This window comes from Rattus norvegicus, chromosome 3, assembly GCF_021556685.1.
Source record: "Rattus norvegicus strain SHRSP/BbbUtx chromosome 3, alternate assembly SHRSP_T2T, whole genome shotgun sequence".
In the NCBI taxonomy this organism is placed as follows: Eukaryota; Metazoa; Chordata; class Mammalia; order Rodentia; family Muridae; genus Rattus; species Rattus norvegicus.
The window spans coordinates 109,301,618-109,314,485 of record NC_141536.1 but is presented as its reverse complement, the minus strand read 5'-3'; positions in this window follow the sequence as shown (position 1 = coordinate 109,314,485).

The following is a 12,868-nucleotide window of genomic DNA, read 5'->3' as shown; positions in this document are numbered from 1 at the left end:
ATCAACCAACTGATATGGATGACTCCTCAGGAAGGGGTGGGACTCCACAAATCTCTCTCCTTCCCTAAACAAATATGGACAGTACAGGACTAACGGTGTGCATGTCTTAGATAAGTACTCATAGCTGTAGTGAGTCCAGGAGTACAGCACTTATATCATGCTCAGAAGTCACCACCACAACAGCATCGACAACTCCTTTCCTCCAACTCATAGATTCATCCCGCCCTCTTTCTGTGGTACTCAGAAGTCTTATATGTGACTAAACAGATGTCTCATTTATTATCAGTAGTCATTTGCTCTGAGTACTTTGACCAGTTGTATTTCTTCAGACACAACTGATAACTGCAGGAAGAAATTTTACCGGCCTAAGCAGATAACTAGTACCCTATGAACACAAACAGTTATATTACAGCGTAACTTAATGGGAACATCATGTCCATTTAGCAAAGCAACAGCAGTACTTCCCCATTGGGAAATATAACCTCCCTAACCACAGGCTTTTTGACTATGAATTCCTTCCGGCGGTGGACATGAAACCTAACCAGATAGCAGTTGGGTATCCCCTACCACTGATGTACTAGTGGGCTTATCTTATCTAGCCTGTCAGTACTATTCATACAGGGTCCACAGCCAAGTAACGGTGTTGGGAAAAATTCTCTCCAACAGCCTATGTAATGCCTTCTGGCTTCTTGAGTGATCGCCAGCAAGGAAGAGATTTCCAGCCAAGTTGTAGCTTGATTTTCTATGTCTTGTGATCAAGAAATGGGGCATCTTCAGCAACCTGATTTTACTACCTAGTCCTGGTGAGCAAACAATAGCAGATGCCTGTCTTGCCCCCCCCCCCTTCCATGAGCCTCCCTGATCAGCAATCCATAGGGAGGTGTCATCCCTGACACAGGCTTTTAGTTATCACCCATGACTCAGGGTTATTTAACAGCTTTTGTTACCTACACAAGGAACCTCTATTTAAACTATTACTCTTATTTTTGTTCCCCTATCAAGACTCATGTTTTCTATGGTGTTTTCATGCATCCTTAGTTTGGGTTGACTCCTTTCCTTTGTGTCCTCCTCATACCTCTTCACTCCCAGCATTCCCCTTCATTTGCATATAGCAGGCATTCTACTTCCACTAAAGATTCCATTTCCCCCTTTAGCACTCGATACCTTCTGGTTTCCTGGGATCTACAGTTTCTTTTACATAAATGTACACATCTAAAGGTTAGAAGACAGGATCCACCTAGAGGGAAACCTGAGTTTCAGTATAGTTTCTCCTCCTATTCATTTTATGGCACAGTAACTGCATCTTTAAAAAGCTGTTCTAACATTTACTCAAGTCAGCTGCTTCAAGATGATGAAAAACATGGCGGTTTGAATGCGAAATGTTCCTCATAGGCTTGTGCATTTGAACAGTGGTCAACAGTTGGTAGCACTATTTGAGGAGACTATAGAATGTTTAGGTACAACCTTGCTGAAGGAAGGACATCTCAAGGCGTGATGTTTCAGGGCTTACAGGCTCACCCACCTTCCTGTTTCTCTCTGCTCCCTGTGTGTGACTGAGACGTAAACTCCAGTTCCCTGCTCCTGATGCCATGCCCGTCTGATGTCATGCTGACCCTCCTTTATGGATGTAGCTGTCTGGAACCATAAGTAAAAATAAACTTTCTTTAGGTTACTTTTGGTCATGGTAATTTTTCACAGCAACAGAGGTATAACTAGTACCACCATCATCATACTTCTTTATATATATGAAGTTAATTCTTTGGTCAGAAACGTGGAATACTATAGAAGCACTTATTAATCCAAAAATGATACTTTATCTTAATCATTGCCTTCAGAGAAGGAAAATCCATGGCCAGAAGAAGTATCTCTTCTGGTAAGAACAAATCACTGATATTTTTACTATAGAAGTAAACTGATGCAGTCCACCTGTCACCTAGTTTCGGGCTGGTCATGCTGCAGAATGGTGTGACATCAGGAACACAGCGTTCATCTCTGTTGTGGCCAGATTTAACACTGAGCAGCAACTGTACCAGGTCAGTCTTGGTGAAAAGGAGTACATGTTGCTAAACACATGTATACCATCCATCTGTGCCACCATGACAAGTATGTTCATGTGTCCCATGAGACAATAATGAGGAAGGAATAAGAGGTGAATTAGCACTCACAGAACAGTCAGCCTATACATGGTTATTAAAATCCTCTGCTGATGTTGGGTTTGGTGAGCAATTATAGGAGATCTTCATATTTGGGGTAGTCTGTCCATATACTCCTTACCTAAATGTATTTCACTCCAATTTTCCAGTCATATGTCCAAGTCTCTAACTATCCACTCAAATCATTACCTACAGCAGTATATAAACATCAGTATACTCATCTGATCATTTTTATACCTAGGAAAGTGCATGATCATGACCACGTGTGCTCTTCAAAATTATGCCCACTGTGAAGAGTTCCCTTTCCCAGTGCCTTTCATGTCTACTGCAGAATGGGACAGTGATGCTACAGGTGTCCACTTCTGGGTGGACTCTGCACAGCAGTAAGAACCGTCCGTAAAGCAGGCGCTAGTCTTCTGATTCTCAGTCAATCAGTCATAAAACACATCTAGCAAGGCCTAAGGTGCGTACTTGGAGACAAAGGCATATTGTTACTAGTACACAGGATTAGTCAACTTCTTCATGTAACTTCACTGTGCCCTGTGTACTTACTTAGGTCCAATCATACACATAGGGCATAGCTGCTGTGGATGTCCAATAAGGCAGTTTGGTGGAGCAGGCAGCACACAGCCTATGACTGGCAGTCCATGTCACGTGATAATTTTGCAGATCATTGTCAAGTGCTCATTTTCCACTAAATAAGGCACAATAGCAGATCAAAAACTGCTTTTCAAAGGGAGAATGGCTATCAGCAGATGCCAAGGACCAGCCTTGGTTTAGAGAGGGGGGTGCCAAGGACGGAGTTTTTGAGAGCAGGGAAAGAAATGACTTGAAGCCAGTGAAGGGTGAAAGCAGACAATTGTCTTCTGTTCGAGACACCTCTCTAGACTGCTCATCTAGATAGTTTAGCTCTTACAGACTAAAGCCCAGTCTTTTACTTATATATCAATTCAATCATTACCTTTTGATTTACCATGAATCAACATTTTATGACCTTAGCCCCTCGATTTTAGAAAAAAGACAGCAAATATATATTTTAACATAGCAAATGAATGAGTGATCCACCTGCCTTTGTAAGCACAGACAATGATTTAGCTGGGTGATATCGAGCTCTGAGAACAACATTCTCACCATGACTGCACCTAAATTTGCTCTGTCCCAGACTGAGTTGAACTCAGAAATCTACCTGCATTTGAATCTTTCTGATGAGCTGAGCTGGCTCATTACTGCAGCTGCCTTTGTTTCTTTTTGATCCATGAACCCCCTCATACAATTCATATTATGTTCTTATATTTTGCATACTTGAGAAGTTGTATATTCTTTTTGTTTGTTTGTTTGTTTGTTTTTGAGAGGTTTATATTCATGAAGTCATGTTTTCAGAGTTCTTTCCCACAGCCTTAAGGGCTGTCTTGAAGGTCACAGAATTTACCATTTTGCTGAGGAACATATTCTTGCCTCCTGGACTCGTGCTGTTTCTAAGTATCATGGAGTCATTAACCTTAACAGGGAAAGCATTCCCCAAAAGAGGAGCATGAAAATATGTACATTATTATACAGACAAGCCTTATGCCTTGCAGCCATCATCACTCATCGAGGCCCATGCCTGCTGGCTCTGCTGCAGAGGAGGGAATTGTGTCTTGAAGTCCCTTCTGCAGCCATGCAGGCCTTGGCAGGCAGCTAACAGTAGGACTTTTCGCCAAAATTCCAAGAATCTCCTTTGGAATATACGTACAGGATCCTGACAAACACTCTAAACAACACTCCTGTCTGCCACTGATTCCTCAAGTACCATCCAGTCTGCTGGTCATACAGCACAATTGCACTGGCATCCTGTACAGCAGCCTGGACCTGTAAAACAAAGAAACTCTTATTCCAGGTCCTACTTAAAACCATCAGCCTTTTGAGACATTTGGTATATGTGTTATAGTAACTTGGTCAACTGAGGAAATAGGCTGCCTACAAATCCAAAAGGGCAAGTAGGCAGCATGCTTTTGTCTAGATGGGAGGAGGGGTGAAATCCCATAATTCTCATTCACCTTCTAAGAAATATCTCTGTCTGTCCCATACCACTGGGACAGACACTGAAATTACACTGATGTAGCGGATCCTTGATGATCCGACCCTATTGCTGAAAGCACCCGATACTTATGTCATAGAACATGGTGAAATACATGATGACCTTCTGGAAGCTTCATCCCTACATTCTAGTGTTCGAGGTTCTGGAAGTTGTTATTTCTCCTACTGAATAAGAAAATCATCAATCTCTCCTAGCTGTACACCCTGCAAGTCATAGTAATGACCTGCCTACCAGATATACTCACTGGTGCAGTGGTGGTATGAATATTACAGGAGTAAAAACTCTTTTAACTGGATTTAAAGCCAGCTCAACAAGATAGAACCCATAACCGACATGTCAATAAGCTCATAAATATAAGTTTGTGTAGGACGGTGGACTGTGAGAGGAAGCCCGGTAAGGTTGAGCTAGGGCTTGAAGCTGCAAAGACCCAGGAGGGATAGTAGGAGCTTTGCCTGCACCTGACTCCAGGCCCCTGTCACACAGCCACAACCCCCACACCTATAGACAGAACCATGGCCATCAGTTACATAGGGGCAGCACCCACGAGTCCTTCCTCATGTAGATGAGACATCTCAGGCCAACCCAACAGGAAGCACCTGCTGTCAGACCCAACCTACCCCAGAGCTGTATATAGGATTCTATCCAGATAGAATGAAGGTGTGTGAGAATTACTCCTTTGTCTGAGAGCATCTGTTATCAGAACTGTAACACTGCCTGGGAAAAGAATGCTTTCTGAAGCTTTTGCCACCAGAAGCTCCCCTGTAGCACTCTGCTTACTAACCGCACCAACCACTCACCCAGTCCCCACCCTCACTCCACCCTCCTCCAATCACCCCTCGCCCCACTTTAACCTCTGCTCAGCCCAGCTTGGCTTGGCTCAGCATAGTTCAGTGCAGTGTCTTGGAGCAACAGCAGCTGCTGGGGCAGAGGCACCAGATCAGTGGAGGCAGCAGCACTTCTCCTCCCTGCTCTTGCCCTTTCTCCTTCTCTTGAACCCTTCCTCAAGGGGCGTGAGGTGGAGCAGAGGTCTCTATGGACAGCCTATGGGACACTGACTGACAAGTTTTGATATCTAATGGTCCATAGAGAAAAACCTACCACTATTATTCTGCTAAATGAACACAGCAGTAACTTGACTCCTGATGATATGTTGGTATATCCAAAGATCAGTGTAATCTTCATGTGTTAGCTAGTATTTAACACAGAGATCCACAACTGGTCAATATGCAGAGAATGAAAGACTTTGTAGTGCTCAGCCCTAAATGAGATATCTATATTACGCCATCCCTTTAAAGCTCAGTAATCTCTGTGGAAAGGGCAGAAAGACAGACTGTAAGAGCCATAGTGAGTGGATGACTTCAGAGAAGCCGTGTTTTCTAGACACTACAGGGCATATGTGTACAAGAACTCAGACACTGTTACAGAATACACAGACTGGCCAAGCTCAAGTCAGACAAAATCCCAGCATGAAAGAGGAAAGATGGCAGGAAGTCCCATTCCTGGCCAAGAAACTATTCATAATTGATAGCTTCTGGAAGACAGAAAATCTATTTGCATGAAGGGAGTGGCATTGGGAAGATTAACAAAATATCAGGACAAGCCCCATGCTCAGAAGTAGTCTGCTGGCATAAATTGAACTCCAGGGTTTATTACATTTGGTTCTTTTTTTTAGAAAGAGTAAGAAGTTGAGTATTTACAGAGGTAGGAGAGAACCTAGAAGGAGCTGGGGAAAGAAAAGAACATGATCAAAATACATTATATGAAATTCTTCAAAAAAGTAAATGAAATCGTTACTATTTTAGAAAGAATATTTTACTATTATATCAAATATCCTGCCTCAGGATCCATATCCTCCAATCTACAGTCAATCTTGATTGGCTGTAAGATGAGTTCCTTGGTCAGAAGAAAGGCTGTCTGGATAGTGAATAAGACATTCTGTAAGTCTATGAATAGTAGTTTTGACAGAAAAACTTAAAAAGCAGGAAATGTGGCATGAGAGATGGCTTAGTGCTTAAGAGCACTGAATGTTTCTTCCAGAGGTCCTGAGTTCAATACCCAGCAACCACATGGTGGCTCACAACCTCTTCTGGTATGTCAGAAGACAGCTACTATATATATATATATATATATATATATATATATATATATATATATAAAAGAAAATAAGTAAGAATAACTTTCTATTTCAGTAAGAGGGAAATGCTGTCTTTTCCACCACAAAACTGGTGCAGTGTTGTCAATTTGCCCCTAGGTACACTGGCTGATAATCCCAGGGAAGATACCATATCAAAACCTTGCTGTTAATCTCTGCTGTTGGCAGATTTGGCACTCAGCAAGCACCACAAGAACAGACTTGTTGAATAAAAGTCCATGTTATTAGCCAATACATAACTTCTCTGACACCACAGTCACCTAGGAAATGGATATGGATAGCCACAAAAAGAAACTGACTGTCCACAGAGTAGGTCATTCAATAAACCTGATTATTAAACTCCTCTTCTAAGGAAGTCACCTTTTGGTGAGCATTTATATGGCACAAAACTATCTTCACAACCTTTGCCCATCTGAAGTGGTTACCCACATACCTCTTCCCCAAATGTCTTTCACGCCAATTTTCCAGTCATACTTCCAAGTCCCAGGCCATCCAAGCAAATCATAACTACAGTCCATGTATCGATACCACATCTGGTCATTTTTATGTCATGAAAAATTTATGATCATGACCACGTGTACTCCCTAAATTTTTGCCCACTGTGAAAATTTCCCTTCCACATTGTCCTTCATGCCTGCTCCAGGGTGTCCACTTCTGGGTCAAAACCATCTTCAAAGCAGGCCTTAGTCCTCAGTTTCTTGATCGATTAGTAATAGTAACAAGACCTAAGGTTCACGCTTGGGGAAATAAGACATTAACAGTAGTAAGCAGGCTTTGTCAACTTCTTCATGTAACTTCATGGTGCCCTAAGAACCTGCTTAAACCCTATCACATATATGCTGTATTGCTGCTGAGCTTGCCCAGCTTTGTGGTTTGACAGATCATATAATACCCAGCTTGTGATTGACAGTTCATTTTACATGGAAACTTTATGGCCCATTGTGAAATGTTCAGTTCCGACTATGGAAGGCACAATAGCAGACTGTGAGTTGCTTCTCAAAGGGAGAGAAACAGTCTTCAGATAACAATGGGCTTTGTTTCAAAATCCCAAGGGCCTGATAAATCATGTGGCACAATTGGCCTAGCAACCTCTACAGCAGCCTGGACTTGTGGAAGAGCCTTCTGATACTCCCAGTCCTATTCAAAACTAATGGCTTTCTGATACTCTTGGTGTATGTGTTGGAATAGCATACAACCAAAGTGTGGAATGTGCTGCCTCCCAAATCCAAATGAGCCCACAAGACATTCTACCTCTTCTTGGGGGCGAGAGAGACCAGGGCAAAACTAATCAGTTACCTTATAAGAAAAATATCACCGCACCCAGAGCTGACCCAGTGCCACAGCTATCTGTACACAGATACCCTGGGAGAGAGAGCTGGAATCTCAGAAGTGCAGATAATCTTCAGAGCACATGGGAGACCACCACTTCTGCTCACATTCTTGACCCAAGAGGAACCTGCCTGGAGCCCTCTGGACCAACAGAGAAACACAAATCATTATTCCACAATATCTCTTAAATCAATGGACTCAATTCCCCCAATAAAAAGACATAGACTAACAGACCGGATACAGAAAAAGGACCAAGCATTTTGTCACCTACAGGAAACACACCTCAGTGAAAAAGACAGACATGACCTCAGAGTAAAAGGCTAAAAAACTATTTTCCAAGGAAGTGGTCCCAAGGAAAAAAACTGGACTAGCTATTCTAACATCATTTTAAACTCAAATTTCAACCAAAAGTTATCAAAAAAGATGGGGAAAGATCCTACATACTCATCAAAGGAAAGATCCACCAAGATAACCTCTCAATTCTAAATGTCTATGCCCCAAAGGCAAGGGTACTCACATTTGTAAAAGAAACCTTACTGAAACTAAAAGCACACATTGAACCTCACACAATAATAATAGGAGATTTCAACAGCCCACTCTCAGCAATGGCAATGGACAAATCACAGAAACAGAAAATAAACAAGACACAGAGAAACTATCAGAAGTTATGAACTGAATGAATTTAACAGATATCTATAGAACATTTCATCCTACAACAAAAGAATATACCTTCTTCTCCGCACCTCATGGTACCTTCTCCAAAACTGACCATATAATTGGTCACAAAATATGTCTCAACAAGATTGAAATACTACTATGCATTCTATCAGATCACCATGGACTAAGACTGGTCCTCAATAAGAACAAAAACAGAACACCCAGGAGTGTATACATCCTGAGACCGGAGGACAGACCTCCACTTCTGCACACCTCTGCCCAGATCCCCAGTCCAAGGGAAACTGCACAGTGCCTCTGGACACAGTCAGCCACCAACACCTGTGGTTCTGGTCTGCAGCCAGGACTGAACTGAAGCGGCAAAACAGCTCCCACTACCCAAATCCCATGAGGGAGAGAGCTGGACCCTCAGAAATGTGGACACTCCTGACAAGTCAGAGGAGACTACCCTCTGCCCACAGTCCAGACCCAAGAGGGAACTGCCTAATGCCAACTGTGCCTCCTGGGAGCAATCAGGGGTTGGACTCTTTCATTCCTGCCCACACCTAGAGCTGAAAGACAGTCTCCAGGAGTGCCAACACACCTGAAATCAGAGCACCTGTTCTCAGGAAAGGCTGAAAGAAAACAGGAATACAGTTCTACAGGAGTGCTGACACGAAGGCCTACAGCAGGGTGAAGTCACTCTCAGAAACAGCAAGACAAACACCAGAGACAACCTAATGGCTAGAGGCAAGTGCAGGAACCTAAGCAACAGAAACAAAAACTACTTATCATCAGAGCCTAGTTCTCCCACCAAAGTAAATACTGGATACCCCAAAACACCAGAAAAGCAAGATTTAGATTTAAAATCATATGTTTTGATAATGATGGAGGACTTTAAGAAAGACGTAAAGAACCCTTAAAGAAATGCAGGAAAACACAAGTAAAAAAGTAGAAGCCCTTAGAGAGGAAACACAAAAATCCCTGAAAGAATTACAGGAAAACACAACCAAACAAATGAGCAAATTGAAAATGGAAATAGAAACAATAAAGAAAGAACAAAGGGAGACAAACCTGGACATAGAAAACCTAAGGAAGAGACAAGAAGCTGTAGATACAAGCATCACCAACAAGAGAAAGTAGAGAGAATCTCAGGGGCCAAAAATACTATAGAAAACACCGAAACAACTGTCAAAGATGATGTAAAATGCAAAAAGTTCCTAGCCCAAAACATACAGGAAATCCAGGACACAATGAAAAGATCAAACCTAAGGATACTAGGTATAGAAGGAAGTGAAGACTCCCAACTTAAAGGGCCAGTAAATATATTCAACAAAATTATAGAAGAAAACATCCCTAACCTAAAGAAAAAGATGCCCATAAACATACAAGAAGCCTACAGAACTCCAATTAGAATGAACCAGAAAAGAAAATCCTCCCGTCACATAATAGTCAAAACACCAAATACAAAAAAATAAAGAAAGATTATTAAAAGCAGTAAGGGAAAATGTCAAGTAACATATAAAGGCAGACCTATCAGAATCACACCAGATTTCTCACCAGAGACTATGAAAGCCAGAAGATCCTGGGCAGATATCATACAGACCCTAAGAGAACAGAAATGCCAGCCCAGGTTACTGTATCCTGCAAAACTTTCAATTAACATAGATGGAGAAACCAAGATATTCCATGACAAAACAAAATTTGCACAATATCTTTATACAAATCCAGTCCTGCAAAAGATAATAGATGGAAAACTCCAACGCAAGGAGAGAAACTACACCATACAGAAAGCAAGAATATAATTTCCTTGCAATGAAACCAAAAGAGAAACACACAAACATAATTCTACCTCTAACAAAGAAAATCACAAGAAACAACAATCACTCTTCCTTAATATCTCTCAATATCAATGGACCCAATTGCCCAATAAAAAGTCATAGACTAACAGAGTGGATATGTAAAGAGGACCGAGCATTTTGCTGCATGCAGGAAACACACCTCAGAGACAAAGACAGACACTTCCTCAGAGTAAATGGCTGGAAAACAACTTTCCAAGCAAATGGCCTGAAGAAACAAGCTGGAGGTGCCATTCTAATATCAAATAAAATTGACTTTCAACCAGAAGTCATTAAAAAAGATAAGGAAGGACTCTAATAGTCACCAAAGGAAAAATCTACCAAGATGAACTCTCAATCCTAAATATCTATACTCCAAATGCAAGGGCAACTACATTCATAACAGAAACCTTAATAAAACTCAAAACACACATTGCACCTCACATGATAATAGTAGGAGATTTCAACTCTCCACTCTCATCAATGGACAAATCATGGAAACAGAAATTAAACAGAAACATAGAGAAACTAACAGAAGTTATGAACCAAATGCATTTAACAGATATTTATAGAACATTCCATCCTAAAACAAAAGAATATACCTTCTTCTTTGCACCACATGGTACTTTCTCCAAAATTGACCATATAATTGGTCAAAAAATGGGCCTCAACAGGTACAGAAAGATAGAAATAATCCCATGCGTGCTATCAGACCACCACAGCCTAAAGCTGGTCTACAATAATAATAAGGGAAGAACGCCCACATATACGTGGAAGTTGAACAATGCTCTACTCAATGATAACCTGGTCAAGGAAGAAATAAAGAAAGAAATTAAAGACTTTTTAGAATTTAATGAAAATGAAGGTACAACATTCCCAAACATATGGGACACAATGAAAGCAGTGCTAAGAGGAAAACTCATAGCCCTGAGTGCCTGAAAAAAGAAACAGGAGAGAGCATATGTCAGCAGCTTGACAGCACAACTAAAAGCTCTAGAATAAAAAGAAATAAATGAACTCAAGAGGAGTAGAAGAAAGGAAATACTCAAACTCCAAGCTGAAATCAACCAAATAGAAACAAAAAAGACTATACAAAGAATCAACAGAACCAAAACCTGGTTCTTTGAGATAATCAACAAGAGAGATAAACCCTTAGCTAAAAAGAGGTCACAGACAGTGTATCCAAATTAACAAAATCAGAAATGAAAAGGGAGACATAAAAACAGAATCTGAAGAAATTTTTAAAAAAATGATCAGATCTAGAAATAATCCCATGTGTGCTATCAGACCACCACGGCCTAAAGCTGGTCTTCAACAACAATAAGGGAAGAACGCCCACATATACGTGAAAGTTGAACAATGCTCTACTCAATGATAACCTGGTCAAGGAAGAAATAAAGAAAGAAACTAAAGACTTCTTAGAATTTAATGAAAATGAAGGTATAACATACCCAAACTTATGGGACACAATGAAAGCTGTACTAAGAGGAAAACTCATACCTCTGAGTGCCTGCAGAAAGAAACAGGAGAGAGCATATGTCAGCAGCTTGACAGCACACCTAAAAGCTCTAGAACAAAATGAAGCAAATACACCCAGGAGGAGTAGAAGACAGGAAATAATCAAACTCAGAGTTGAAATTAGCCAAGTAGAAACAAAAGGACCATAGAAAGAATCAACAGAACCGGGGTTGGGGATTTAGCTCAGTGGTAGAGCACTTGCCTAGCAAACTCAAGGCCCTGGGTTCGATCCCCAGCTCCGAAGGAAAAAAAATCAACAGAACCAAAAGTTGGTGCTTTGAGGAAATCAACAAGATAGATAAACCATTAGCCAGACTAATGAGAGGACACAGAGAGTGTGTCCAAATTAACAAAATCAGAAATGAAAATGGAGACATAACTATAGATTCAGAGGAAATTAAAAAATCATCAGATCATACTATAAAAGCCTATATTCAACAAAACTTGAAAATCTGCAGGAAATGGACAATTTCCTAGACAGATGCCAGGTACCGAAGTTAAATCAGGAACAGATAAACCATTTAAACAACCCCATAACTCCTAAGGAAATAGAAGCAGTCATTAAAGGTCTCCCAACCAAAAAGAGCCCAGATCCAGACGGGTTTAGTGCAGAATTCTATCAGACCTTCATAGAAGACCTCATACCAATACTATCCAAACTATTCCACAAAATTGAAACAGATGGAGCACTACCGAATTCCTTCTATGAAGCCATAATTACTCTTATACCTAAACCACACAAAGACCCAACAAAGAAAGAGAACTTCAGACCAATTTCCCTTATGAATATCGACGCAAAAATACTCAATAAAATTCTGGCAAACTGAATCCAAGAGCACATCAAAACAATCATCGACCATGATCAAGTAGGCTTCATCCCAGGCATGCAGGGATGCATTAATATATGTAAAACCATCAACGTGATCCATTATAAACGAACTGAAAGATAAAAACCACATGATCATTTCATTAGATGCTGAGAAAGCATTTGACAAAATTCAACACCCCTTCATGATAAAAGTCCTGGAAAGAATAGGAATTCAATCCCCATACCTAAACATAGTAAAAGCCATATACAGCAAACCAGTTGCTAACATTAAACTAAATGGAGAGAAACTTGAAGCAATCCCACTAAAATCAGGAACTA